Below are 23,809 nucleotides of genomic sequence, written 5' to 3'. Positions count from 1 at the left end.
AAAAACGGTTAGCTGTGTTTACGGGGATAGGGTTGAGTTGTGGGGATAGATTCTGCAAACTTTACATGAATTGTTGGTTAATTCACTTGTGTTGGGATTCCGGGTATGTGGGGCTGGAATTGACCGTGCACTAGCCGAGAGTGTTGGAATAGTATAAAGCGATCTATCAGCAAAAGTTAAAATTACTACCATCAAGGTAGTAATTACAGGATGGTTGTGTTGCTGGCTAGGTTACTATGTTTTGCCCAGAATTAATTGTCCTCAAGAAGGTGGTAGTGAACTGCCTTCTTGAACTGGTGCAGACCATGTGGTGTAGGTGCACCCACAATGCTGTTAGTTACAGGATTTTGGCCCAGAGACAGTGAAGGAAAGACAATATATTTCCAAGTCAGAATGATGAATAGCTCAGAGGGGAGCCTATAAGTGATTGTGTTCGCAGGTATCTGTCCGCCTAGATGGTGCTATATCACCATGATTGGTAATATGTTGTATTCTTTGTCCTTTCTTCCAGAATGACCCGATGTAATGTTGACAAAGAATATACCAATCAAAAGATTGAAACAAAACTAGTTTATTATTACACTACTAATTACATGGAAGTTCGAAGACTCTACTGAGCTACAGCTAATAATTAAATGATATTGAATCTGTCTTACAGCACTCATTATTATATCTAGTCACTAACTAGACTATGATCTAACCTCGTGCTATCTCTATCTACTCTAAGCGTCTTCTTGTACTTTCACCATGCTTCTCCTTATACTATTCCCAGAATTCCTTGAGAGTCTTAAATACAGAGAAGTAGTAATGACCTCTAGTGTTTGATTTACACAGAGATGTAATTATTAACCCTTCACTAACCTGACTATATTCATATCATTACAGATGGTAGTGGTCGTGAGTTCAGAAGGTGCTGCCCAGGGAGCCTTGGTGAGTTGCCGCAGTCCATCTTGTGGATGGTACACGTGGCTGCAACTGGGCTACTTTTTCCTGGATGGTGTTGAGCTTCTTGAGTGTTGTTGGAACTGCACTCACCCAGGCAAGTGGGGAGTATTCCATCGTACTCCTGACTTGTACCTTGCAGACGGCTTTGGGGAGTAAGGAGGTGAGTTACTTGCCACAAATCTACCAGCCTCTGACCAGTTGCTGCAACCACAGTATTTATATGGCTAGTCCAGTTTTGTTTCTGGTCAATGGTAACCTCCAGGATGTTGACAATAGACCTTTCAGTGATGTTAATGCCATTGGATGCCAAGGGGAAATGGTGAGATTCTCTGAATTAAATTTTTAATTTACTCCATCACCAATTAAGTAAAAAGCAATCAATTGACAATCAAAATGTCATTCCAACTGCTTGTGGTAATAATTTTGACAATAAATGGGAATTCGTTGACATTTTAATGGCTGGCCTGAATTTGCCTGACACTTTAACAGGAACTAGAAATACCAAATTATTTGATAGAAGGCCAGAACACCCTGATACTGTAGATTTTGGCAAAATTCCCAGCTTTTGATGGGAGGTCAAATTCCCTAATATTCTGATTGCTGATAGATTTCTGTCATATTTTACAGTGGTTCCTTAGCATTAAATGGGAGTTCAGTGATGTGAATCTCTGTAATATAGATAGAGAGACTGGAACCTGTGATTAATAAAACCCGCAGATACAGCTCAGAGAACGAACAAACCCCAACCAGTCCTTCCATAATCCATACACCAAGTAGTCACACAGCGCCAGGGTCCCAGCTTCGATTCCCCGCTGGGTCACTGTCTGTGCGGAATCTGCACGTTCTCCCTGTGCCTGCGTGGGTTTCCTCCGGGTGCTCCGGTTTCCTCGCATAAGTCCTGAAAGGCGAGCTGTTGGGGGAGGGGGGCGTGGCCGAGGAGGGGGGGCGGCCGAGGAGGGGGGGGAGATGGCGGCCGAGGGAGGGGGAGAGTGAGGAGGGGGAGGGGGTGCGGCTGAGGAGGGGGAGAGGGCAGCTGAGGAGGGGGCGGTGGCTGAGGGAGGGGGGGGCGAGGAGGGGGAAGGGGGCGGCCGAGGAGGGGGAGAGGGCAGCTGAGGAGGGGGAGGGGGCGGCCGAGGAGGGAGGTCAGCCGAGGAGGGGGGGGGTGGCTAACGGGGGAGGGGGGGGCGAGGAGGGGGAGGGGGGTGGCCGAGGAGGGGGAGTGGGCAGATGAGGAGTGGGGGGGGCAGCCGAGGAGGGGGGGGGGCACTGCCGGTGCCAGTCCTTCCACAGTCGCTTAATCGGTCCAGGTGCGGCGCCAGCTTTGCTGTCGTGGAACTCCACGAATCCTGCCCTGGCCTCAACACTTCATCTCTGGAACGGAGGATCCCGACGAACAAAGTGATTTCTTGAATATATTTGTCAAGAGATGGCAGAGGCAATCAAACCACACAATGATACAAATCTACCAAAAAAGTTAACTTTGGCCTAAGTGTAGAACTGTAAAGCTAAGGAACTGTGGGTCTGGGATGTATGGGTGGGGTGAGGGGGTGGGGTAAGCAAGGGGGGGATAACACCAATATTCCTTGGAAATGCTAATCCCCAAAACTGTTTCATTGGAGTGAATTGGCAAGCCAGAATTGTCCCCACCGAAACACATTCATTTTTAATGGGCTAATCACAAATCCAGGATATGGGATCGCTGCAAGATATAAAGGGGTTTTCATCAAAAGCGGGAGGAATTTGCAGCAACCAATGCCACTGGATGCAACTTTTAAGAAGTGCATGTTTAGGGATAGGGACAGCGACTCGCAAGGCAACTGGGGTCAGAATTGATCATCCGTACATAATAATAATCTTCATTAGTGTCACAAGGAGGCTTACATTCACACTGCAATGAAGTTACTGTGAAAATCCCCCAGTCGCCACACTACGGCACCTGTTCGGGTACACTGAGGGAGAATTCAGAATGTCTAAATTACCTAAGGAGCATGTCTTTTGGGACATGTAGAAGGAAGCACCTGGAGGAACCCACGCAGACACGGGGAGAACGTGCAGACTCAGTGCGGAGTCTGCACGTTCTCCCCGTGTCTGCGTGGGTTTCAGTGACCCAAGCCGGGAATCGAACCTGGGACCCTGGAGCTGTGAAGCAACAGTGCTACCCACTACAGGAACAGAGTTTGTAAGTATTGATTCAACACTAAGGAAGCTGGGTACTAATATTCGTAAGTTATCAGTGAGACAATCAGCTGTTCAAAGAATAATCAGGAACACGGAGCTGTGAGCCGTGACCATTTTATCCAAGTGGACAGGTTCAGGTCAGACCTTTTGAGTATGGTGGGAGGGGAGGCGGGGCTGGGGAGCCAGGGTAAGAGTTCACCTACCTACACTTGTTCTACCTTCAGAAAATGTTGAAACATTTGGGGTGATGAATGACCAGTTTAAAATGGCTAGGAATTCCAGCCAGGAATCAAATGCCTGCAAATTGCAGGCCACTGTCTAAAAGTCAGGGGATTCTCGTTCACAGTTAAACTGACAGGTCTTTCCGACCAACTAGCAAAACGTCAATAATTTACTGCTCCCAGAAAATCCGCAAGGAATTCCGACAGCTGTGGAAAGCAGAAAACTCCCCCATGGCGGCAAAACATCACAGAAATTCACCAGTGGTCAAAATGTTGGCGAACCTGAGCTCCCATCAAAATATCGGAACATTTTTACTTTTAGCCAGAATTCCAAGCAACCCTAGCTAGAATTTTAAAAAGTCAAAGAACTCTAGCCATCTATCGAAACATCAGGGCCGGAATTCTCCAGTCGTCAGGATTCACTTTTCCCGCTGGCAGCGCACACCCGCCAACGGTCCAAAGATGAGCGGGTTAGGTGGATTGGCCATGATAAATTGCCCTTAGTGTCCAAAAATTGTCCTTAGCGTTGGGTGGGGTTACTGGGTAATGGGGATAGGGTGGAGGTGTTGACCTTGGGTAGGGTGCTCTTTCCAAGAGCCGGTGCAGACTCGATGGGCCGAATGGCCTCCTTCTGCACTGTAAATTCTGAGATATCTATGATAACGGGTTTCCTGGCAGCTTGGAGTGGTTTCAATGGGAGCCATAGAATTCCTACAGCGCAGGAGGCCATTCAGCCCTTCGAGTCTGCACCAACCCTCTGAAAGAGCACTCTATCTAGGCCCACTCCCCACTCACACACCCCCATCCCTATAATCCCACCTCTCCTACACATCTTTAGATACTGAAGGGGCAATTCATATGGCCAATCCACCTAACCTTTAAAAAAAAAAAATTCCAATTAAGAGGCAATTTAGCGTGGCCAGTCCACATACCCTGCACATTTTGGGGGTGAGGCTCACGCAGAGATGGGGAGAACTCTACATGGGCAGTGACCCGGGGCTGGGATCTAACCTGGGTTCTTGGTGCCGTGAGGCAGCAGTGCTAACCACTGCACCACCGTGCCACTTCTAATCCACCTAACCTGCACATCTTTGGACTGTGGGATGAAACCGGAGCACCTGGAGGAAACCCAAGCAGATACGGGGAGAAGGTGCAAACACCACTCAGACAGTCACCAAAGGGCAGAATTGAACCGGGATTCTTGGCGCTGTGAGGCACCAGCGCTAACCACTGTGCCGCCCATTTACAAGCGGCAGGTGGATAGAATCCCACCACCAGCAAACAGCACGCAGCCAAGGAAAACAGGACTGGGAGACTGGAGAATCCTGCCCCGGATATTTCTAGCTTCCGTTAAAAGTCAGGGAATTCCAGCCCAATGCTGGAACGCCAGTAATTCTGGCCAGCCGCACCAATGTGAAAGAATTCCCATTCTACATCAGTGCTTGATGGAATTAGCACAAGTCACTGGAATGAAATTCCGAAAAGAGTGTTCGCCCATTGACAGTTGCTTTCCACTCCACAGGTGCCGGAGCAAATTAAAAATAGAAGTTGAGGGTTTAAAGCTTTTCAGCGACAACCTGTTCCAATTCAAGATTTATAACAGGCCGCAGAAACTGGAGCAACTTGTTCCCATGATCTGTACAGACTACTGTGCAGTGCCTGGTGTCCGTTTACAATAATACTTGAAGAGACGGTCACCTCTGTCTTTAAGCTTCTTCCCATTCCACAGGATGTCTGCCAGAAGGATTTATTCAGACAATACGTCAAGGAGAATTAGCAAGGCGGATAATGGGACTGCGGACAACGCAGGGCGCACTGATCTAACTACAATATTGTCCACTGTCACAAGTGCTCACAACGTAACTCATGAAAAGTCAGCTCTGAACCGATTTGTAAACAGCGAGCTGCATCAAATTCCCCAATGTCATTCGCAACGACTCCCTCTTGAGCCATTAAGTTTGGTTTTACCATTCTAGGAATTTCACTGAAAGTATGCTTGAGAGCTAACTTGTGTCAGCCCATCAGCTCACACAATGCTTCTCCAGTTTCAAATAAAACTTCCAAATGTGTCGGATTTGAGTAACTTCGATGAGCAGACAAAAAGCATTGAACACGTTTAGACTCTTTTAACCGATTGGCCTTGTTCGTGTCAAAGTTGTTTGGCGAAAGAAAGCTTAATATGGCATGAGCCTGTAACTGGAAAGACCAATTGTGTTCAGGCAATGGCGAAGAATTGCTAAAAGAGTGATATACAGAAGCATGCCATGGGGGGAGGTAAGTGACTGACTAGAGCCATGATCCCGAAACTTTGCTCTCTTGGTGCAAAGCTGCTAGCAACTTGGTTATCTTCTACACAAATCTCTGTAGTATAGATAGAGAGACTGGAACCTGTGATTGATAAAACCTGTAGGTACAACTCAGAGAATGAACAAACCCCAATCAATCCTTCCATAATCCATACACCAACGAGTCACACAGCGCCAGGGTCCCAGGTTCGATTCCCGACTTGGGTCACTGTCTGTGCGGAGTCTGGACCTTCTCCCCTGTGCCTGCGTGTTTATTAATGTCACAAGTGGGTTTACATTAACACTGCAATGCAGTTACTGTGAAAAGCCCCGAGTAGCCACACTCCGCTTCCTGTATGTGTACACTGAGGGAGAATTCAGAATGTCCAAATTACCTAACAGCGCGTCTTTGGACTGTGGGAGGAAACCGGAGCACCCGGAGGAAACCCACGCAGACGCGGGGAGAACATGCATACTCCACTCCGCACAGACAGTGACCCAAGCTGGGAATCGAACCTGGGACACCGGCACTGTGAAACAACAGTGTTAACCACTGTGCTACCATGTTTTGAAAGAGCATGGTGTTTAAGGGTCAGGACTATGAAATCAGAAGTCTGGATTCTTACGCCACCTTTGATCTGCGTCACTTGGCTCCAGCTTCAGGAGTTGCAAGTGGCACCGCTGCACTCTCCTCACATGTCCCAACGATGCCACGAGAATTCATTCTCGGGCCCCAGCGACCCACGGCAGCAAATAACCTCTGAACTGGTCCCCCCCGCCAACAACGTAACTTTATCTTCGTAAGCTGTAGACCCGCCCGTCAGGATACAAATGTAAATACGACACTATTGGAATGAGCTGTCAAGCGATACAACCAATCCATTTGCAACCTTTAACTAATAGCTTTTTAAACACTGACCTTGGTGAAGAGATTCTTCTTGTTCTGTAAAAGGCACCAAGGTTCTCAGCAACACCCAAGACCTCTCGTTGTTATATTCTACAATTATTTCAGTCATTTGGAGATTTAGGATTTCTTTCAGGATTTAAACACAGTGGGGGCGATTCTCTGATATGGAGTCCAAGTGTTCGCGCCATCGTGAATGCCGTCACGTTTCACGACGGCGCGAACTGGGCCCTGGTACAACCCCCTGTGGGGGCCAGCACGGTGCTGGAGCGGTTCACGCCGCTCCAGCCTCCTTCCGCGGCGCCAAATGGGCGCCGTGCAGACCCGGCGTGGCGCGGGGCTCGGAGAATCACCTCCAGTGTCAGAGGAACTTGGATCGTGTGCTGGAAACTGAAGGAAAAGGCTCATTTACTCCAAATTTATCTTTGGTTGATCATGGATTACTGCCTTTCAGGATCACCACAGTCGGCGCTGAAATCCACTGTACCAGGCACAGTGGCAGACAGGGGACATGCAACCATCCCAATGAAAGAGGCATCCCTTGCCAGTTTCTTTCGTCCTGCTGTATCTTATTGGCCCAGGGGGGGAAACGTTGGCAAAGCATTGACACCTGGACAAAGAATTCATTATTCGCAGGGAAGTGTTTCCTTCTGGATAACACCTATAAATAAAGTCCATTGGATGACCATTGGCTGCTTTCCCCTTGGGAGGAGGGGGGGAAGAGAGAGAGCTGACTGGTGGTGAGGTGGGTCACCACACCTCAGGCGAGGGGCAAGGTTGAGAAGGCGGGCCTTCGTGAATAAACACAACTGGCATAGGAATTGAACCCACGCTGCTGGCCTCACTCCTGCAGCACAAACCAGCCGCCCAGCCAACTGCTGATGCACTATCAATTACGAGGAGACGAGAGTAGAATGTAATCGAGGCTTTATTACACAGAGATGTGTGGCCTCCTACAGCAGCTTATGAAATGGCTGCTGTTTGGAGAGCACACACATTTATACTCCGCCTCCTGGGCGGAGCTAGCAGGCAGGGATCTACCCCTGTACCTGTAGTACAGGGGCCTTACCGTAATACCCACATATACAATATAATACAACAGTGGTGACTACCACAACCGCCAACACAGAAATCTCTTGATATTGATGTCACTTTTCCTTATCTCTGGAGCAGCTTGAAGGTTGACAGTACCTCAACCGCTGTCCGGCCTGGATCACCTCAATCCAGAGATGGAAGCTGGGATGGGCCCCAGCACCTGTCAAATCTTTTATATCCAGCACCTCCATCAATCGTTGCTGCTTCCACAAGTTGCGGTGGAAAATATCTTCCACTTCATGCACATTTTCACAAGTTTTGGATCAAACCTGTAGTACATAAATTGCCCAAGGTCCGTCCCCCTCTCCCCCCCCCCCCCCCCCCCCAACCCCGCACCCGCCTGCCTTGGTTTCCCCAGAGGGTGCAAACAACTGGAAAACCTGTGGGCAATGGCGGGACCACAAGTTCCCGCCAAAGGTCAATGGAGGGCCATCTCCGCTGCGGGGTGGGGGTGGGAAGCGAGGCAAAAATCCCACCCATGGATTCTCAAACCGTACCGTTTCAGACGCAATCAGTTAAAGCAAGGACATGCTCCTCTCTTTTCTAAACTTGTTTGATGAGTGTTGCTTTTGTTGAGATGAGGGAAGATCATTTCGCTCAATAGCCCGGTATCAAGCCCTACCAAGTCAGGTAAATAGGGAGTTCCTTCTGTTCTATAATGAGCTTCAAGGTGCTAGATTCTGAGCTAATATTGCGCATAAAGAAAATGATTTTTTTTTAGTGCCACGTCATAGAGGCAGTAAAACTCAGAAGGTTACATCACATATTAATGGCTCCAAGTGTGAGGCCCTTTGAAGTGGACATGGTCAAACCAGATTGGGCTCAGTCAGGGTGCCAAAAAAAATCCAGCATGTCTCCGAATCTCAGAAATGCAATGCCAAATTGCACTGATATACCACCTTTAACATGGCATAGCATCCAGGGGCACGCCATGGGCTGTTAGAACCTCAAATAGTTCAGTTTTAAGGAGTGCGTAAAAGGAGAAGGGTGAGGTGGAGAATGTAGGGAAGAGATTTCCTGGGTTTTGAGCTTGGACAGTTTCCAATGGATGTGGGAGCTGCGCAGGAGTGCAGAGTTGGAGGAACGCTGCGTTTCCAGAGCGATATAACACAGCTGAGTACATCGCCACCATGAGACGTCTGGGAAGACCCTCACCAATAAATTCTGGTGGAGAGGAAATCCGAGACACTATACGTGTAGTGTCTCCCACCCGCCCTCCTCCTCTAACCTAATAATAAAACCCATTGGTCTGAGGTAAGTACCATATTTTATTATATTATTATTATTTTTTATAAAAATTTAATTTAGTTGTTAGCCAGATCTTGGTAGAAAGTAAGAGGAATGGCAGGGAAGGGAGTGCAATGTTCCTCCTGCAGGATGTTTGAGGTGAGGGATGCAGTTAGTGTCCCTGCTGATTTTACCTGCAGGAAGTGCTGCCATCTCCAGCTCCTCCAAGACCGAGTTAGGGAACTGGAGCTGGAGTTGGAAGAACTTCGGATCATTCGGGAGGCAGAGGGGGTCATAGATAGCAGCTTCAGGGAATTAGTTACACCAAAGATTGGAGATAGGTGGGTAACTGTAAGGGGGACTGGGAAAAAGCAGTCAGTGCAGGGATCCCCTGCGGTCGTTCCCCTGAGAAACAAGTATACCGCTTTGGATACTTGTGGGGGGGGGGGACTTACCAGGGGTAAGCCATGGGGTACGGGCCTCTGGCACGGAGTCTGTCCCTGTTGCTCAGAAGGGAAGGGGGGAGAGGAGCAGAGCATTAGTAATTGGGGACTCTATAGTCAGGGGCACAGATAGGAGATTTTGTGGGAGCGTGAGAGACTCACGTTTGGTATGTTGCCTCCCAGGTGCAAGGGTACGTGATGTCTCGGATCGTGTTTTCCGGGTCCTTAGGGGGGAGGGGGTCCCAAGTCGTGGTCCACATTGGCACTAACGACATAGGTAGGAAAGGGGACAAGGATGTCAGGCAGGCTTTCAGGGAGCTAGGATGGAAGCTCAGAACTAGAACAAACAGAGTTGTTATCTCTGGGTTGTTGCCCGTGCCACGTGATAGTGAGATGAGGAATAGGGAGAGAGAGCATTTAAACACGTGGCTACAGGGATGGTGCAGGCGGGAGGGATTCAGATTTCTGGATAACTGGGGCTCTTTCTGGGGAAGGTGGGACCTCTACAGACAGGATGGTCTACATCTGAACCTGAGGGGCACAAATATCCTGGGGGGGAGATTTGTTAGTGCGCTTTGGGGGGGGGGGGGGGGTTTAAACTAATGCAGCAGGGGCATGGGAACCTGGATTGTAGTTTTAGGGTAAGGGAGAATGAGAGTATAGAGGTCAGGAGCACAGATTTGACGTCGCAGGAGGGGGCCAGTGTTCAGGTAGGTGGTTTGAAGTGTGTCTACTTCAATGCCAGGATTATACGAAACAGGGTAGGGGAACTGGCAGCATGGGTTGGTACCTGGGACTTCGATGCTGTGGCCATTTCGGAGACATGGATAGAGCAGGGACAGGAATGGATGTTGCAGGTTCCGGGGTTTAGGTGTTTTAGTAAGCTCAGAGAAGGAGGCAAAAGAGGGGGAGGTGTGGCGCTGCTAGTCAAGAGCAGTATTACGGTGGCGGAGAGGATGCTAGATGGGGACTCTTCTTCCGAGGTAGTATGGGCTGAAGTTAGAAACAGGAAAGGAGAGGTCACCCTGTTGGGAGTTTTTTATAGGCCTCCTAATAGTTCTAGGGATGTAGAGGAAAGGATGGCGAAGATGATTCTGGATATGAGCGAAAGTAACAGGGTAGTTATTATGGGAGACTTTAACTTTCCAAATATTGACTGGAAAAGATATAGTTCGAGTACAATAGATGGGTCGTTTTTTGTACAGTGTGTGCAGGAGGGTTTCCTGACACAATATGTTGACAGGCCAACAAGAGGCGAGGCCACTTTGGATTTGGTTTTGGGTAATGAACCAGGCCAGGTGTTGGATTTGGAGGTAGGAGAGCACTTTGGGGACAGTGACCACAATTCGGTGACGTTTACGTTAATGATGGAAAGGGATAAGTATACACCGCAGGGCAAGAGTTATAGCTGGGGGAAGGGCAATTATGATGCCATTAGACGTGACTTGGGGGGGATAAGGTGGAGAAGTAGGCTGCAAGTGTTGGGCACACTGGATAAGTGGGGCTTGTTCAAGGATCAGCTACTGCGTGTTCTTGATAAGTATGTACCGGTCAGACAGGGAGGAAGGCGTCGAGCGAGGGAACCGTGGTTTACCAAGGAAGTGGAATCTCTTGTTAAGAGGAAGAAGGAGGCCTATGTGAAGATGAAGTGTGAAGTTTCGGTTGGGGCGATGGATAGTTACAAGGTAGCGAGGAAGGATCTAAAGAGAGAGCTAAGACGAGCAAGGAGGGGACATGAGAAGTATTTGGCAGGAAGGATCAAGGAAAACCCAAAAGCTTTCTATAGGTATGTCAGGAATAAGCGAATGACTAGGGAAAGAGTAGGACCAGTCAAGGACAGGGATGGGAAATTGTGTGTGGAGTCTGAAGAGATAGGCGAGATACTAAATGAATATTTTTCGTCAGTATTCACTCAGGAAAAAGATAATGTTGTGGAGGAGAATGCTGAGCCCCAGGCTAATAGAATAGATGGCATTGAGGTACATAGGGAAGAGGTGTTGGCAATTCTGGACAGGCTGAAAATAGATAAGTCCCCGGGACCTGATGGGATTTATCCTAGGATTCTCTGGGAGGCCAGGGAAGAGATTGCTACACCTTTGGCTTTGATTTTTATGTCATCATTGGCTACAGGAATAGTGCCAGAGGACTGGAGGACAGCAAATGTGGTCCCTTTGTTCAAAAAGGGGAGCAGAGACAACCCCGGCAACTATAGACCGGTGAGCCTCACGTCTGTAGTGGGTAAAGTCTTGGAGGGGATTATAAGAGACAAGATTTATAATCATCTAGATAGGAATAATATGATCAGGGATAGTCAGCATGGCTTTGTGAAGGGTAGGTCATGCCTCACAAACTTTATTGAGTTCTTTGAGAAGGTGACTGAACAGGTAGACGAGGGTAGAGCAGTTGATGTGGTGTATATGGATTTCAGGAAAGCGTTTGATAAGGTTCCCCACGGTAGGCTATTGCAAAAAATACGGAGGCTGGGGATTGAGGGTGATTTAGAGATGTGGATCAGAAATTGGCTAGCTGAAAGAAGACAGAGGGTGGTGGTTGATGGGAAATGTTCAGAATGGAGTACAGTCACAAGTGGAGTACCACAAGGATCTGTTCTGGGGCCGTTGCTGTTTGTCATTTTTATCAATGACCTAGAGGAAGGCGCAGAAGGGTGGGTGAGTAAATTTGCAGACGATACTAAAGTCGGTGGTGTTGTCGATAGTGTGGAAGGATGTAGCAGGTTACAGAGGGATATAGATAAGCTGCAGAGCTGGGCTGAGAGGTGGCAAATGGAGTTTAATGTAGAGAAGTGTGAGGTGATTCACTTTGGAAGGAATAACAGGAATGCGGAATATTTGGCTAATGGTAAAGTTCTTGAAAGTGTGGATGAGCAGAGGGATCTAGGTGTCCATGTACATAGATCCCTGAAAGTTGCCACCCAGGTTGATAGGGTTGTGAAGAAGGCCTATGGAGTGTTGGCCTTTAGTGGTAGAGGGATTGAGTTCCAGAGTCGGGAGGTCATGTTGCAGCTGTACAGAACTCTGGTACGGCCGCATTTGGAGTATTGCGTACAGTTCTGGTCACCGCATTATAGGAAGGACGTGGAGGCTTTGGAGCGGGTGCAGAGGAGATTTACCAGGATGTTGCCTGGTATGGAGGGAAAATCTTATGAGGAAAGGCTGATGGACTTGAGGTTGTTTTCGTTGGAGAGAAGAAGGTTAACAGGAGACTTAATAGAGGCATACAAAATGATCAGGGGGTTGGATAGGGTGGACAGTGAGAGCCTTCTCCCGCGGATGGATATGGCTGGCACGAGGGGACATAAGTTTAAACTGAGGGGTAATAGATATAGGACACAGGTCAGAGGTAGGTTCTTTACGCAAAGAGTAGTGAGGCCGTGGAATGCCCTACCTGCTACAGTAGTGAACTCGCCAACATTGAGGGCATTTAAAAGTTTATTGGATAAACATATGGATGATAATGGCATAGTGTAGGTTAGATGGCTTTTGTTTCGGTGCAACATCGTGGGCCGAAGGGCCTGTACTGCGCTGTATTGTTCTATGTTCTATGTTCTATTTCCCACACAACCCGGCACTGTAGCCTCTCTGAATGAGAAGGGGGTGAGGCTGGCCAGTCCACTTCAACTGCTACTTTTACTCCTTCAGTCTGTGCCAGATTAGAGCTGACGTTTCAGAGGCAAAGGAGTAGATTCCTAACCCGCTTCAACCACATCGTTACATTTTACAAGGAGTAAATTAAAAGCTGCTTTCATTGCAGAGCATCTTGATCAAGGGTAAAATCTAGATTAGATGCTGCAATACGAGTTACATTGCATATACTTATTCAACTCCGACTCGCAATATTTCTAGCAAAAATAAAGACGTCACATCTGCCTGACAGGGGGCGTTTCCCCAGTTGTCGGCAGATATTGGCAATTTATCTACACTCCATTTCTGTTGGTCTAACCCTTGCAACTGCAATACAAAAAAAAATGAAGATATTATTTTTGTTTCCTGAGGCAAGGCGATGAAGCACACAAAACAAATGGACATGTCTGCTCAGGTGACTTCTCATGAAATCTTGTGGAAATTCTGTTAAACAATTGGCATTACGATGTGCAGAACTGTGAATATTGGAAATGTACCATTCGGGCTGAGAGCTAATCATTCCGACTGTGCTGTTAACGGAATCCACCAACGCCAACAAGGCCTCAATGCAGACATCCTGTCATTCATCACTGCCCCATCCACACCTCAGACAGATCATGACTCCTGGCCTCCCTCTACTTGCTTGTGAAAGATCGCACGGCTCTGAAGCATTTTAGGGTATCTTGCAAGATGCGAAAGGTGTCACAGACTGGAAGCATCACACAATTCCTTCATCACCTCTGGATTAAAATCCTTGGACTCCCTCCCTGCAGCAGGAGAGAGTATCTTCACCGCACAGACTGCGGGGAGGGAGAGGGGGTTCAAGGTGGCAGATCACTACTGAAGTGTTGGGTACTCTGAATTTCTGATCTCGATTAGGGTAAAACTGTTGATCCCGTGCTCCCAGCAACAAGTCACACCCGGGGAGAACGAGTTGGAAAGGTCAGCGCTGGAATGGTGCTCGTGTCTACTCTGACCTCTGCTCGCTTTGAACACAGCGTCAAAAGTGCAGCCTCCATGAACTCAACAGCTTCCCAAAACAGAGCGTCTGCTGCAGAAAGAAGCTGAGCAATCACCAATACTTCTTTAGATGTATGGAAACAGCACCATCTGCTGGCACCTGCGAGCACTGATTGACCGAGAAAATATCACATTGTAAATCAGGTGTTGCGAGCTGGAGAGAACAGGATCAGGGTGGAGACTGTGGGACTGATGTTCTAGCCCATCAAAGGGAGAGCAAGAGTTTCACTTTTTCTAAATCCAGTGTTTTTTCTAATAGAGAATGAAGAGCCTGCATTTTAATCGCACCGCCGCACAACTTCAGAATGCCCCAAAGTGCTTTACCGCCAATTAAGTCCTTTTTCTTGTCAGTGTTGCAATGTAGCATTTCCAAAGAGACCAGGGTGTTCCTCACTCAAGTGCAATTCACAGGTAGCATTCTCAATAAAGAGCCAAACATAAACAGGCTACGGGCTAAGTGCTGGAAAGTGGAATTAGGGCAGGTGTTTGATGACTGGTGCAGACATGATAGGCCGAAGGGTTAAGTCGATGTTAAAGATTTTAATACTGCGGTAGTAATAAAGTTTGTTTTAATATGCCATTGTTGTGTTATGCTGCTTCATATAACACAGGCTGCTACTTGATGCAGTCTTAACTAAAGGATGCTCCAGACTCTGAAATGAGTTCAACGTGTTTATTGAACTATTAACACAGTTCTCAAATGAGTTCGACTCTCTGCTAATCTAACTGTAGTAACTCAGTCTAACTGTGCCAGCTTGCTCTAAGCCACGTGCTGGGGTGTGATGCTGCTGATCAACCCTGTCTAACTCTCTAGATGTCTGTCTGTGGAAAGAGGCAGAGTGTGAGTGCCTCATCCCTTTTATAGTGTTTATGTCATGCCCCTTTGTGGTGATGCCACCTCTGAGTGTCCTGACTGCCCATTGGTTGTGTCCTATTCTGAGTGTTCATTGGTCGCATGTTTGCACATCATGACATCTCCCCCTTTTTTTTTTAGATGTATATACATGTGAATGTGCATGTCTAATGTGACTGACTGAGGAATACAGAACAGAACAAACAAAACAAATGCTCAGAAGTCCAGGCTCTGAGGCTTGCGTCTGATCCTCATCGACCGGCAGAGAGGTGGTGGAGGGGATGACGGTGTCTTGACAGGCGAGTGGGAGGCACGTGGTTCGAGGTGTCTGGAGGTGGCAATTCGGCATGTGGAAACGGAGGGGAAAGTGGTTGTGGGCAAGCAACTTTTTGCAGTGCCCTTCGATTCCTTCGCACAATGGAGCCATCAGCCATACGTATGACATAGGATCTGGGCACGGCCTGTCGAACAACGACAGTTGGAGCAGACCACCCACCATCCGGTATCTTGATCCTGACTGTGTCTGCCGGGGATAGCACGTCCAGATCAGTGACAGTAGGGCCAGTCAAGGACAGTAGTGGGAAGTTGTGCTTGGAGTCCGAGGAGATAGGAGAGGCGCTAAATGAATATTTTTCGTCAGTATTCACACAGGAAAAAGACAATGTTGTCGAGGAGAATACTGAGATTCAGGCTACTAGACTAGAAGGGCTTGAGGTTCATAAGGAGGAGGTGTTAGCAATTCTGGAAAGTGTGAAAATAGATAAGTCCCCTGGGCCGGATGGGATTTATCCTAGGATTCTCTGGGAAGCTAGGGAGGAGATTGCTGATCCTTTGGCTTTGATCTTTAAGTCATCTTTGTCTACAGGAATAGTGCCAGAAGACTGGAGGATAGCAAATGTTGTCCCCTTGTTCAAGAAGGGGAGTAGAGACAACCCAGGTAACTATAGACCAGTGCGCCTTACTTCCGTTGTGGGCAAAATCTTGGAAAGGTTTATAAGAGATAGGATGTATAATCATCTGGAAAGGAATAATTTGATTAGAGATAGTCAACACGGTTTTGTGAAGGGTAGGTCGTGCCTCACAAACCTTATTGAGTTCTTTGAGAAGGTGACCAAACAGGTGGATGAGGGTAAAGCAGTTGATGTAGTGTATATGGATTTCAGTAAAGTGTTTGATAAGGTTCCCCACGGTAGGCTACTACAGAAAATACGGAGGCATGGGATTCAGGGTGATTTAGCAGTTTGGATCAGAAATTGGCTCGCTGGAAGAAGACAAAGGGTGGTGGATGATGGTAAATGTTCAGACTGGAGTCCAGTTACTAGTGTACCACAAGGATCTGTTTTGGGGCCACTTCTGTTTGTCATTTTTATAAATGACCTGGAGGAGGGCGTAGAAGGATGGGTGAGTAAATTTGCAGATGACACTAAAGTCAGTGGAGTGTGGACAGTGCGAAGGATGTTACAAGTTACAGAGGGACATAGATAAGCTGCAGCGCTGGGCTGAGAGGTGGCAAATGGAGTTTAATGCAGAAAAGTGTGAGGTGATTCATTTTGGAAGGAATAACAGGAAGACAGAGTACTGGGCTAATGGTAAGATTCTTGGCAGTGTGGATGAGCAGAGAGATCTCGGTGTCCATGTACATAGATCCCTGAAAGTTGCCACCCAGGTTGAGAGGGTTGATAAGAAGGCGTACGGTGTGTTAGCTTTTATTGGTAGAGGGATTGAGTTTCGGAGCCATGAGGTCATGTTGCAGCTGTACAAAACTCTGGTGCGGCCGCATTTGGAGTTTTGCATGCAATTCTGGTCGCCGCATTATAGGAAGGATGTGGAAGCATTGGAAAGGGTGCATAGGTGATTTACCAGAATGTTGCCTGGTATGGAGGGAAGATCTTATGAGGAAAGGCTGAGGGACTTGAGGCTGTTTTTATTAGAGAGAAGAAGTTTAAGAGGTGACTTAATTGAGGCATACAAGATGATCAGAGGATTGGATAGGGTGGACAGTGAGAGCCTTTTTCCTCGGATGGTGATGTCTAGCATGAGGGGACATAGCTTTAAATTGAGGGGCGATAGATAGAAGACAGATGTCAGAGGTAGGTTCTTTACTCAGAGAGTAGTAAGGGCGTGGAATGCCCTGCCTGCAATAGTAGTGGACTCGCCAACACTAAGGGCATTCAAATGGTCATTGGATAAACATATGGACGATAAAGGAATAGTGTAGATGGGCTTTCGAGTGATTCCACAGGTCGGCGCAACATCGAGGGCCGAAGGGCCTGTACTGCGCTGTAATGTTCTATATTCTATGTGCGTCATAGCCCTGCTTCTGGCTGTCATAAAGCTGCTGCATCTTCTGCAGCACCAGGAGGTGATCAAGGTTGGGCAAGTGTATGGCTAGAAGCGTCGTCTGCAGGTCCCGGTTCATCAGCAGTTGAGCTGGCGACATGCCAGTGGACAAGGGAGTCGCCCGGTACGCAAGTAGTGCAAGGTGTATGTCGGAAGCGGAGTCCGAGGCCTTGCGGATGAGCAGCTTAACGATGTGCACCCCTTTTTCGACTTTGCCATTGGACTGCGGATAGTGCGGACTGGAGGTGACATGCCTGAAATTGTAGCTCTTGGCAAACGTGGACCATTCTCGCCTGTGGAAGCACGGGCCATTGTCGCTCATGACGGTATTTGTGATGCCGTGACAATGTCTGATTACACACTTTGATGGAGGTCCGCGAGGTGAGGTCTGGCAGCTTCAGCACCTCAGGATAGTTCGAAAAGTAATCGATGATTAAGATATAGTCGCGACCATTCGCATGGAATAGGTCAATGCCAACCTTGGACCACGGAGAGGTCTCTAGGTCATGTGGTTGGAGTGTTTCCTTGCTCTGCACTGGTTGGAACCTCTGACAGGTTTCGCAGTTCATGACCATGTCCGTGATGTCCTGGTTGATGCCGGGCCAGTAGACAGCTTGCCGGGCCCGGCGTCTGCACTTTTCTACACCCAGGTGTCCCTCATGAATCTGCCGCAGCACCATGCTCTGGCGACGTAGCAGGATGACTATCCTGTCCAGCTTGAGCAGGATGCCGTTGATCAGCGTCAGGTCGTCCTTGATGTTGTAGAATTGAGGGCATTGCCCTTTCTGCCAGCCATTGCTGAGGCTGTGGATGACTCGCTGCAACAGGGGGTCTTTGGCCATCACTTCTCGGATGAGAACGATCTTCTCATCTGTTGCCGGGAGAGTGCTTGCACACAGTTGTACCTGCAATTCAATGTGCTGGGTGATCTTGTGGTTCACTGGGTGAGTTGACAGAGTGGGACAATGCATCGGCAATGCTGAGCTCCTTGCCAGGTGTGTACACCAAATTGAAATCAGACCTCCAGAGTTTGAGCAGAATTCAAACGTCATGTCGTCCAGGTCCTTATGGATGATGTGGACCAGAGGCCTATGGTCCGTCTCAGCAGTAAATGTTGGCAAGCTGTAGACATAATCATGAAATTTGAGGATGCCGGTGAGAAGACCTAAACACTCCTTCTCAATCTGCGCATATCTGGTCTCAGTGGGTGTCATTGCCCGTGATGCGTATGCTACTGGTACTCAAGATGACGTGTCGTCTCTTTGAAGCAACACTGCCCCAATGCCATCCTGACTCGCATCTGCGGATATCTTGGTCTCTCGGTCTGGGTCAAAGAATACAAGGACGGGTGCAGTGGTGAGCTTGGCTTTCAGCTCCAGCCACTCTGTTCGGTGCTCCGCCTTCCATTCAAAGACGGTTGATTTTTTTCACCAGGTTGCGTAGGGCCGTGGTGTGTGTGGCCAAATTCGGGATGAACTTGCCAAGGAAACTGACCATTCCCAGGAAGCGCAGTACTGCCTTTTTGTCCTCGGGGACTTTCGTTGCCTCGATGGCTTTAATTTTGTCTGTGTCCGGGCGCACACCATGTTGCAAAATCTGATCGCCCAGGAACTTCAGCGTGGGTGTCCCAAAACAGCACTTGGACCTGTTTAGCTTGAGGCCATGTTCATGTATGCGTCGGAATACTTTCTTGAGTCAAGACACATGTTCCGCTGGGGTTGTGGACCAGATTATGATATCGTCAACGTAGATACGAAGCCCTCCTATTCCCTCCATCACCTGTTCCATGATGCGATGGAAAATCTCTGATGCCGAGATGATGCCAAATGGCATTCGGTTGTAGCAGATTCTGCCCAAAGGCGTGTTGAAGGTGTCGAGCCTTCTGCTGGATTCTTCAAGTTGGATTTGCCAAAATCTTTGGGATGTGTCCAATTTTGTGAAGAAGCACGCATGTGCCATCTCACTCGTGATTTCTTCCCTCTTCGGGATGGGGTAATGTTCCCGCATAATGTTTTTGTTTAGATCCTTGGGTCAATGCAGATGCATAGGTTCCCCCGAAGGCTTCTTTAAGCACACCAGCAAGCTGACCCAGTCTGTTGGTTCAGTGACCTTGGAGATGATGCCTTTTTGTTGTAGACTCATGAGCTCTGCCTTCAGGCGCTCTCTCAGTGGAGCAGGGACACGTCGTAGTGCGTGGACCACTGGCTAGGCATCAGGCCGCAGTAGAATCTTGTAGTCATACGGCAGCCTTCTGGGTCTCCACAAACTTCTCAATCGCCGCCTTCATTGGCACCAGCATTTCTGTCTTCAGCTCCTCAAAGCAGCGTTTAAGAAACTCCTGCTGCTCCTGCGACCACTGCACCCATGCTGCTTGGTCTCCACCTGCCGCCATCTTGCTTTTCCTCCCTCGCACTTTCCGCTGCACCAGGATCACTTTTTTTAGCCGCTCCACTCCTGGTCCAATCCATATAGTGTCGGGGGGGACCTTGCTGTCACCTTCCCACACTGGAAGCCATCGAACAATTGCCGTTGGGGCCCCTCTGAAGAGCCCAAAAGTCCGTTCCCGGCAGGAGCTGCCGAACGTGCGACCTACCTACGCTTAGCCGCAACCAGAAGTCGAATAGCGATTTTTAGAGTGCTCATGGCACAGTACACATTTCAATCGCGACTGGCAGGGTCATGTGCTTGATTTTGAACAATTGCTCTCGCAGAGGATCAGAGTGGACTCCACAAACGATTTGGTCTCTGATCATGGAGTCAGTGATATCACCGAAGTTGCAGGATTGCGCTAGCAGTCAAAGGTTAGTTAGACAGGAGTTGAAGGATTCGTCTTTACTTGCATCCTCTGCTTAAAGATGTAGCGCTTGAAGATTTTGTTGGTGTCCACCTCGCAGTGGCTGTAGAATTTGTCCAGGATGGTTTGGTACTTTGTTTTGTCCTGCCCTTCAGAAAAGTGAAAGGAGTTGAAGATCTCTATCGCATGGTCTCGCGCAGTGGTGAGTAGACGAGCTATCTTCCGAGCATCGGTCGCGCCACTGAGGTCGGATGCTTGCACGTATAGTTGAAATTTCTGCTTGAATGATCGCCAGTTGGCACTAAGACTGTCGGTGGTTCTGAGCTGATGAGGAGCCGGAATCTTGTCCATTGTTCCTGTATTCAGTAGCTGGTTGTCACGGATCTTGCTGAGTTGAACTAAATAGATTGAACAATCACTCCTGATATCATGTTGTGTTATGCTGCTTCGGATAACACAGGCTGCTACTTGATGCAGTCTTAACTAAAGGATGCTCCAGACTCTGAAATGAGTTCAACGTGTTTATTGAACTATTAACACAGTTCTCAAATGAGTTCGACTTTCTGCTAATCTAACTGCAGTAACTCAGTCTAACTGTACCAGCTTGCTCTAAGCCACGTGCGGGGGTGTGGTGCTGCTGATCAACCCTGTCTAACTCTCTAGATGTCTGTCTGTGGAAAGAGGCAGCGTGTGAGTGCCTCATCCCTTTTATAGTGTTTATGTCATGCCCCCTTGTGGTGATGCCACCTCTGAGTGTCCTGACTGCCCATTGGTTGTGTCCTATTCTGAGTGTTCATTGGTTGCATGTTTGCATATCATTACAGCCATAACCTGATTTCTTTGTGAAATCTCTCCTGGGGTGAGATGTCGTCCCCTCACAGTCTTACAAAATTTAAATAAAACATTGCGGTTTCTGACCAGTATCCTAACCACTGTTGGGCCTGATCTGGGATCGTAAGAATGGTTCGATGCCTGCCTGTCGGGAGCACCGCGGGAATAATGAGATCTTGCTGCTGAATTAAAGTGCTGAAGAGCTTAAGCAGTGGGACAAACGTTTGAAGAGAATGGGTCAAATACCTTGCGATTGGTCGTTTAGTCACTTGCCTGCACTGCCTGCTCCAATCAGCAAGACAACAGCAAGCTTAGTCACTGCTGCTGTCTTCCTTTGGGATTCTCCCACCAGGGCCAGTTCTCACTTCCAGGCAATGTGCTATTGGGCACAACACCCACCTCCAGCCCAGTTAGTGGCCTTGCATTTTAAAATAGCATTGCACCAACAACTCAGGTCTGGACCAGTTGTTTGCAGTCATCTTGAAATGGTGCCGTCATCTTACATCAACTGATCATCACTTTGCTTTAAAAGGATTTATTAAATCCTTCATAAATCGTCTGTTTGAGGTTTTGTCTTGTACAATATGGTACTCGGGGGGGGGGGGTCAGTGATACCTCTTCCTCGATTTGGCTGCATTTTCTGGACTCAATTTACATTCTTCTCGGAGTTCCCGAGAGAAAGCATGAAGAGAGAAAGTAGACTTTGATTTCCTGCTTCACTGCTTGACAGAGGGCCTATGGAAGCTGCTCCATCCTTAAAGAGGACACAACATTCCCTCTGTCCCCTGATGACCAGGTGGGTAAATATGCATCGCCTGATGTCCAGCAACTGGTCGGGGGAGAGGGGGGGGGGCTTCAGTCACTGCCCTGGGGTTCAGGAAGAAGAATAAGATCAGCTCCCGACCATTATGCAGGGATGAAAATTGCGCGAGTGAATGTCAGGTAATCAGAGCCTGTCAAAGCAGCAAGTACACGAGGAGGAGGAGGGGCTAACACTGAAGCCAATTCCTGTATATTAATCACCAACATGCCTCGCTCAGCAAAGATGAGTTTCCTGATGTCGTTGCGAACAATACTGGCAATTTGTGAGTTGGCACTGGGAAAAAAAAATTAACTATCAAAAGATCAACAGATTTACTAAAGTCCAGGGGCATTCAACAACCCCTGATGCCATCAGATGCGCAATCTCCCTCATCCCCCATTCAACCAAAGCCACCCTTCATGCCATTCCAAGCCCCAAGCTTTCATTCCATTGCAGAGCCAAATCGAACGGCCCTGTTCATGGTGCCAAGCGCCAAGATCCTCTGCCAACACCACATCCACTCTGAGTGCCGGGAGTGTACCTGTAAAAGGAATTATGGCCTTAAAGGAACAGCTTTGGTAGTCCGGTTAGTCTTTTGAATGTCCGCCAGCCAGTGCCGAATAGCTCCATACGACAGCAGAATAATACATTTCCTGTCATATGATATAATGACCTGATCATTATCAAATGGATACAACAAAATACTATGAGTAATGCAGAAGGGAGATGGTTGCAGACGGAGAGAACCGAATACTGCTTACAGCTCAGACACAATAAATAAGCAAAATTACGGGAGCATAAGATACCCTCTCACACAAACAATTAATCCCACATGTAGCATTTTCATCTGCTACACTGGAAGGGATCAGGCACAGATCCCCTTGAAATTGCCCACATAGTTCAACAGTAATACAATACTCACGAGTCAATGTGGAAATGGAAACCCATTAACAGAACCAGCTGTAAAATGCGAGCTACGGCTGGTGGCACCTGTCCAACAGCGATGCCACTGGAATATTACAGTAGGATCTCCCTCAGAGACACACTCACATAGAATCCGTAGAATCCCTACAGTGTCAAAGGAGGCCATTCGGCCCATCGAGTCTGTATTGACCTTCTGAAAGAGCACCCTGCCTAGGCCCACTCCCCCACCCATCTTCATAACCCCACCTAACCTGCACATGTTTGGACCCCAAGGGATAATTTAGCATGACCAATCCACCTAACCTGCACATCTTGGACTGTGGGAGGAAAACAGAGCATCCGAGGAAACCCAAGCAGACACAGAGAGAAGGCACAAACTTCGCACAGTCACTCAAGGTTGGAATTGAACTGGGTCCCTGGCCCTGTGAGGCAGCAACGCTCACCACGGGAGGAACTTTCAAATGGTAGCTCGAGCTGAGAAGGTGGGACCTGTAGCCCGCCAGGGACTCTGACAGCTGGAGTGGGCGTCACTGAAAACATGGTGGCAGCACTCCGCCTCTGGATTCACCGGACAATCAGGGAGGACAGGTAAACGCCACGCTCAATCTGTCAAAGGAAAGATTTCTAAATAAAGGGAACCTGGTATGTGTTACAATGGAACAAGTGTTTTTTTTGAGATTGCAGTAATGACAGAAACAGAGAGGAGACTCAGTGATTTTTCAGGAATTTAACTCCTTGGAAGCACCCAAATCTGCCTGGGAAAATTCCCCTGCTCCCAGTTATCCATACAGCGCAACAGAAACAGCAGTGGGTGCAAAGAAAGTGCAGGGGAATGTGTAAATTGGAAGTGGTAAAAACAGCATCAAATGTTCAAGACGAGGAAACACAGCAGTTAAGGGGCACAATACGATTTTTCACTCATGCCTGTGAACATATGAACATAGGTAGGAAAACAAGACTTAGTTTGCTAAGTTTGACCCAAACGCACGATGATGTGTGGAGAATCCTGACTGGACACCTTCCAGTAGCCATGTATTTTCCTAAGGGAGGCAACTTAAAACAACAGAAAACAGATACTGGGCCAAATATGGATCGAAGAAACCTTGGAAAATCTTTCTCCGATTCCTTCAGGCAATCAAAACCAGTCCAGTTGGACGTTGATTGCGGGAACATTAAATCCTAATTGTAATTGCTCAAATATTAATGTGTCATGTTCTGGCACTGGATGCAAGATAGTTGACCTGATCTTCAATTATTGTTCTGACATGTGATGAGAAACTTGTTCAAGTGTTCAGTTATGCAATAG

The 23,809-nt window shown here is 48.0% G+C and overlaps 1 protein-coding gene across 11 annotated transcripts in view; it reads right to left on the bottom strand.

The window, feature by feature from the left end:
• The window catches only part of LOC140396152 (contactin-1-like), a 1,065,645-nt gene that overhangs the window by 474,104 nt on the left and 567,732 nt on the right, over positions 1-23,809 (bottom strand). The gene's annotated exons all lie outside the window — the stretch shown is intronic.

Source organism: Scyliorhinus torazame, chromosome 19 (assembly GCF_047496885.1).
Source record: "Scyliorhinus torazame isolate Kashiwa2021f chromosome 19, sScyTor2.1, whole genome shotgun sequence".
In the NCBI taxonomy this organism is placed as follows: domain Eukaryota; kingdom Metazoa; phylum Chordata; class Chondrichthyes; order Carcharhiniformes; family Scyliorhinidae; genus Scyliorhinus; species Scyliorhinus torazame.
The sequence above is the reverse complement of the archived record's forward strand: the minus strand, read 5'-3'. Positions and strand labels throughout refer to the sequence as shown.